Raw genomic sequence first — 6,250 nt, forward strand, 5'->3', positions numbered from 1 at the left:
CGATGCTGTTAACTCCACTTTCATACCAAGAGAAGAAAAAGGAGTCACGTTCGCTCAGAGTCGGGGAAGAAATTAGGCTTGGGGCCCAGGCCCCGGAACCTCAAGTGTGGTCTCAGCCAAGGCTGCCACCTGTGAACAGATGGCTCCACGGTGGGGCAGGGTGAGCCTGCCCACATGATCCTACCTCCACCCCCTCCCTGGGACTGCTGTTCCTTCACACCAGTCAGTGTGAGACTTCAGGGGTGAGACTTTTTTCTTAAGGGCACAGAAATGGGCCGGGAACCTAAACTTGGAAGCTGGGCAATGCATATTTGAAAGGAAGCCTGTGGGTCCTGTCATTCTGTGGGACAGAAAGGACTTTTGCTCCTCTTCTGAGAGACAAAGGGCTCTGTGTCTACAGCCTGCAAACCAACCAACCAGCAAATGAAACCCCCAAACAGCGGCCTTGCCTTGTGCTGTTTACATGCAGAAGCTCCAGGGAAAATTGCCTTGGGCTGCCAAGATGGTGTCCACACTGAGGGATTCTCTCTCTCTCTCTCTCTCTCTCTCTCTCTCTCTCTCTCTCTCTCTCACCCCTTCCTCTCTGTCTCTCTCTGTCTCAGTCTCTCTCTCTCCCAGAAGGAGCTGGAACGTTCTAATGTGAACATTGGCTGGCCTCCTAGAGAAAACACGGAGGGCCAGTGTTCTTGAGGGCCTTACCACAGAGCTCAGAAGCAGAGATTTGAGGGCAGAGCAGGGAAGGCCTGGGAGGAAGTGTGCCATTCGCTTGGCATCACGCCCCTGAGCCCACATAAGGGTGGAAGAGAGCACCGTATGAACACCGTGCCACACACCGCTCTCCAGGGCACACACACATGCATACACATGCAACAACAATAATAGCTTATTTTTAATTAGAATTGCATTGCAGCGCCATTGTTGGCCAGCTAGCCGTGGCTTATTTTATGGTGCTTCTTTATGACCTAGCTTATCACACTCCAACTTCAAGGACGCTGTGATACTTAATGTACCTTGTGGGAACTGTGGCCTGCATCTATTCCTCATTTCCCAGGCTTTCGGTGTCATACATTTTATTTTCACAGACGTTATTAATTCCATAGCATAATACTTTGCGTCTGGACTGTCAATCTTCTCCTAGGGAGGTTAAAATGGTAACAACCTCCTCTCCAGCTTAGTTAATACTTCCCGGTTCCGAGCCTGTATTCTTTCCCTTCTCCTAAAGAACATATTTCCAGTTGTGTACAGCGCAGGCTTGCTGGTGACCATTTTCCCCAGCTTCTGTGCCTGGAAAAGATTTTATTTCAGCAAGATACACAATGGAGTTGGGGCTTTAAGACACTGGCTTTTTCCTCCTCGTGTTTTCTCCATTGTTTTCTGGTCTCCCTCATTTCTGACAGAACACGCCATGTCTGTCTTGATTTCTTTGTAGAGTATGCTTCCTGCCATGTGACTTGACATTATTCATTTGTCCATGACTGACAGCAAGATACTTATGCATTATTTTTCATTATGCATATTCATTTCATTAAATTCTCTTTTTTATTTGTGTGTGTGTGCTCTGTCACACACACACAGTCCCCACAGAGACCAGTAGAAGGCATTAGACAGACACCCTAGAACTGGAGCTACCATGTGGGTGCTGAGAACGGACCTGAGTTTCCTGCCAGAGCAGCCAGTGCTCCTCACACTGGGGAGCCAGTGGCCTCCCCAGCCTCCTTTCAGGTCCTCTCCCTGTCTCAGGAGCACACTTCCACCACTTACAGGTATATTACGTTGTTCTACAATTTCCTAGAACTCATAATTTTTTCCAGCCTTGAGTCCCCTTTCTTCATCTTGGATAATTTCCAGTGTCGTGTCATCAAGTTCACTAATGCTCTTCAGGGTCTAAGCATTGGTTCATTTTGGTTAACCTGGTTCGGTGCATTTTTCTTCTCAGGTATTGAAATTTCTACTTCTAGAAGTTTCACTTCTGCCTATACTTACCATCTTCAGTCATTTCGCTAGGTCTTATTAAAGCGTACATGTATAATGTTCTGATGTGTTTGTGCGATGATTCTGCCGCGCTTGCTGCTTCTCTGTAAGGCTCCAGTACCTCAGCCACTGCTCTCAATGGCTCGTACTTTCTTGCCTGCCTGTGTGCCTGGTGTATTAGTTGCTCGCCTTGTGAAAGATACAGACGCACTTTAGGGAAGGAAAGTTCGCTTTGCCTCACAGTCCGAGGCTACTTCCTCAATCTGTCATATGTCATTACATGGATGATACTTTGTTGGTTGACTGTGATGTAGATACTTTAGAGAAAATGTTGAAGGAAACAGAAAGAATTGTGCCAGGTTGGGGGTTACAGATTGCTCCTGGAAAAATACAAAGAGGAGATTCACTTAGTTATTTAGGTTATAAAATCAGTCAACAAAAAATTCAACCACAAAATCCATAGGGACCAACTGCAAACTCTTAATGATTTTCAAAAATTAGTGGGACATATTCACTGGCTGAGGCCTATTGAATTGAGTATGTGTGCGTTAGGTAATTTGTTTCAAACATTACAAGGAGATCCAGATTTAAACAGTCCAAGACATGTAACAGCTGAAACAGAAAAAAGAGTTAACTCTTGAAGAACACAGACTGAAAGATGCCTATGTGGATTGAATTGATCCTGAACTTGATTGTGTTTTGGTCATTTTGCTCCTGCTGGGCTCATTATGCAAAGGGAAGATAGTATTATGGAATGGATCTTATCAGCACATAAAATAAAAAATTAAAGACATATGTAGAAAATATGTCTGAATTAATTATAAAAGGTAGAGTAAGACTACGTCAATTGTCAGGAACAGGCCCGGCTGGAAATTGTGGTACCTCTCACTAAAGCTGAGATCATGTCAGTGTGAGTGATCAGTGAAGATTGGCAAAGAGCGTGTAGTGACTACTTGGGAGAAATTAATAATAAATATCCCAAAAGCAGATGCATTCGTTTTATAAAAAGAACTAATTGGATTCCTCCACGTATTGTAAAGAGAACACCAATTGCAGAGACACCAACATGCTATACTATGGAAACAAGAATGGGATGACAGGTTACAAGTCAGAAAAAACAAGTGCATATACCTCAGTTCAAAAGTCAGAACTGTGTGCAATCCTTACGGTATCATTAACTTTTCCTGAATCTCTTAATATAAGTACTGAGTCTTTATATGCAGAAAGAGTTATTTTGCATACAGAGACTGCTGAATTTGTTCCTGATTACTCAGAAATAAACTCATTAATTATACAATTAAAACAAGCCATCAGACGTAGGTTTCTACTTCTGATCTGGCAGGTGGATGGTTTTCATTTTGCAAAATTTGGAAAATGAAGGTATATTTACCACACCATTAACACATAGGCAGGATTTCAATGGGCAGCTGCTTTTAAGTGCTGAAAAGGCTGGTTGTGTAATTACACACTTATTAGAAGTAATGGCAATTATGGGAATACCTACACGAATTAAGGCATGCTCCTGAATATGTATCCAAGAAGATGAAGCAATTCTTTGCATATTATGATATGAAGCACAACTCGGGTATTCAACACAATCCTACAGGACAGGCAGTTGTAGAAAGAGCCGATCGTACCTTTAAAGAGATACTTATTAAACAAAAAGGAAGAGAAACAAAACAAAAACAAAAACAAACAAAAAAAACCACAGGGAAAGACTAAATAATGCTTTGTTAACTCTGAATTTTCCTAATGTTGAAAAAGGAACAACAGCAGCTGAGAGACAGTGGGTTATAGAAGGAGCTGAAGAACTGGGACCACTGACCTTCTGTAAGGCTGTGGCAACATCAGAATGGAAAGCTGCCATGGTTTCCAGATGGGGACGTGGTTATGCTCACGTATCTACAGGGAATGACAAAATATGGTCACCAAAAAACTGCACAGAGATTAGCTCTGAGCAGGGAAAACCTCTTATCACCCAAGATTGTCTTTGTGAGAATGTCTTCACAAAGCAAATAGCCCAAGGGATTCATGCTCACAAACTGCCTCAGTGATTGATTTTTCCAAAATTTATATGCAAATCATCTCCAAAGGGCTAGCCCAAAGGACAGACAACACAGAGGCTAGACAGACAACCCAGATAATGGACAGAAAAAGATACAGATAGCTTTCCCGAGACTTGGCCAATATCCCACATTTTCATAAGGTACCCCAAAGATATGTTTGCCTACAGGACTTCCCCCTCCCCAAACAGTGGGAAGGATGTTTTGGTAGTTTGATGTGCTATTTTACCTTGGTATGGATTAATGCGTATTGATAGAAATTTAAGGTTATTTTGTATTGTATATTGATAGAAATTTAAGGTTATTTTGTATAACTATTGTATATTGATGGAAATTTAATGTTATCTTCCCTACCAATCTCCCACTTAAAGCTGCAGGGGGTTGGAAGGGGGGTGAAGGGGCTTAAGAACCCTAAGTACAGTAGGTGAAAAATCGAAGCCAACAAGGTAGGACTCTTGTAAGAGCCAGCAGGGAAGAAAACGCCAGGGAAACAAGGCCTTCTAAACACAAGTCTTTAGGACACCTGTGAACCCACAGAGACTGGCAGCATGCAGAAGCCAGACGGGGTCCCAGGGCTGAGAGGGGAAGCAGGCATGCGCCCTCAGACCTACCCCACAAGCTGTCTCCATCTGACAGCTACTCACAAAGGAAAAATTAGTTTTCACCAGAGGAGTCTTACCAGGTATACAAGACACGGGAGGCCCCACACCCAGAGCAGATAGCTTACACAGCGGAACTCTATTAATAGAGAGAGAGAGAGAGAGTGTGTGTGTGTGTGTGTGTGTGTGTGTGTGTGTGTGTGTGTTTTCTCATGCTTTTTGTTTTCTCTTCTCCTTTTTCTGTTTGCTTTGTTTTGTTCTGGTTTGTTTTTATATTGGCCTGTTTGTTTTCTAAATAGAAAGAGAATGAAGGCAGGAGCTGGGGGGTGAGGAGGGTCTGGGAGGATATGAGGAAGGAAGAAAGACATGATCAGAATGTACTATATGGAAAAAAAACTTTCTTTCAATTTAAAAAAATAATGAGTCTATGTTAATCTATGGCATATGCTTTGTCCTCTTGCTGTGGATGGCCTTTGTCTAGTTTTGGTCAGTAACGCTGGCTGTGTGAGACATAGGAGGTCGAGATTTTTCCCCTTTCTGCTGTACAGAATAATCTGAGAAGCTGTGGTGTTCTTGGAAGGTCTGGTGAGTTACTGTTTCCACTTCTCTTTGCTGTGGGGAACTCACCAGCACCAAGCAATCCTCCTGGTCCACCCCTGAGTCTGGACTGAAAGCCCACTGCCATTGATTCGGCCTCTGTTTTGCCTGAAGGCACAGGTGCTCATCCATGACTATCACAAGATGAAAGATGAAACCAGGTTCCTGGGAGCTACAGCAGTTACCTTGAGTGAAATGATTTAGGCCCAGGCCAGGTACCTCAGCCCAGAGAGCAGAACCAACCTATCTGACCCAGGTCCTCAGATGGGGAGAGGAAAGCCACCACGCCTACTCGGACAGTCAGTGGGCTTTTGCTGGGGGCCTGCCCTTTACACGTGGCTTGGCCTTTCTCTCTTGTCGCTTTTAATACCCATTGTTTACTCTGTGCTCTAAACACTTTAACTGTACTGTGTCATGAGGATTTTACCTTCTGGTTCTGTTAATTTGGAGTTCCATAGGCCTCTTCTGCCTGGAGGGCATCTTTTTCCTAGGTTTTAGACCTTTTCTTCCAAGATTTTCTTAGAAATGTTCTCTGCTACTTTGGTATGATTTTCTCCTTCTTCTATAGCCATAATCCAAAGATTGGATCTTTTCGTGGTTTCCCTGAGGCCTCACTTTCTATTCATATTTCATTTTAAATTTATCACTGACCTTTATTCCATGATCTAATTCCTTTGCCTTGTCTTTCACTCCTGATTCTCTGATTTCTACAGGATCCATTCATTGTAGAATTTTCCCAGTGAAGTCTTTATTTAGCCTGTTGGGATTTTCAGTTCAAGCGTCATTTCAGTTTTGTTCTCTTCAGCCATTCCATCTCTATTTTCAGGTCCTGGATTGACTTGCTTGTTTCATCCATCTCTTTGTTTTTGTTCTCCTGGAGTATATTTACATCTTCTCTGAATTGTTTGAAAAACTTTTATAATCATCCTTTTGGATTCTTTGTTGACAGTTCATCCAAATCACTGTCGTCGGGAACTACTGTCTATGGTTGTTGGTGCGCTCTCGGATTCTCGTGGTGCC

The sequence above is a fragment of the Meriones unguiculatus genome, chromosome 16 (assembly GCF_030254825.1).
Source record: "Meriones unguiculatus strain TT.TT164.6M chromosome 16, Bangor_MerUng_6.1, whole genome shotgun sequence".
NCBI classification, from domain to species: Eukaryota; Metazoa; Chordata; class Mammalia; order Rodentia; family Muridae; genus Meriones; species Meriones unguiculatus.